This window comes from Saccostrea cucullata, unplaced genomic scaffold (assembly GCF_032062105.1).
Source record: "Saccostrea cucullata isolate Sc308-1 unplaced genomic scaffold, CSIRO_AGI_Scuc_v1 ctg278, whole genome shotgun sequence".
NCBI lineage: Eukaryota > Metazoa > Mollusca > Bivalvia > Ostreida > Ostreidae > Saccostrea > Saccostrea cuccullata.
In genome coordinates, this window is record NW_026928887.1 from 322,910 (window position 1) to 323,669 (window position 760).

Sequence of the window (760 nt, forward strand, 5' to 3'; positions counted from 1 at the left end):
TACAATGATATTCAATGATAAACAATGATATTCAATCAATGATGTACGCAAAGTGTATACATGTATTTACACAATGGGTACAATGATATTCAATGATATGCATTGATATGCAATGTTATGCAATAATATGCAATGATATTGAATGATATACAATGATATTAATGATAAATGAATTGCAATGAGCAGGTAGCAATGTATTACAAAGACAATGGTCTACGTCGACTTTATCAATAGTATATGACGTAGAATCAATAGCAATTTGAAAATTATTGGCCACTGGCCCTGGAAGATAACAGGATCAGCAGCGAGCTTCTAGCAAAATTCGGCCATATGTCTTCACGTTAATAAAGCGCAGCATGTGAAGACATCCGCCACATGCGGCAAATTTTGCCCACACCATGACAAAACTGCTACTTATTACAATTATGTAAAATTAATTACTGCTTGATATATATGCAGTATACCGTAGAACTAGGAAAATTTTTTTTACGAAGATCAATAATATATGTAAATATGTAATGATCAATAACTTTTCAATAGATCAATAGTTGCAAAGATCAATTATGCAATGATCATTAACTGTTCAATAGTTCAATAGAACAATAGTTGCAAAGATCAATAATACAATGTATATGTAATGCTCAATAACTAAATGGAAATGGTAGGTAGCACTGCAAATTTTGACAAATTATTTTGATTATGTCACACTGAATGGTATAGAGAATAATGGTAGAATGTGCTATATGGGAAAGGTAAACAC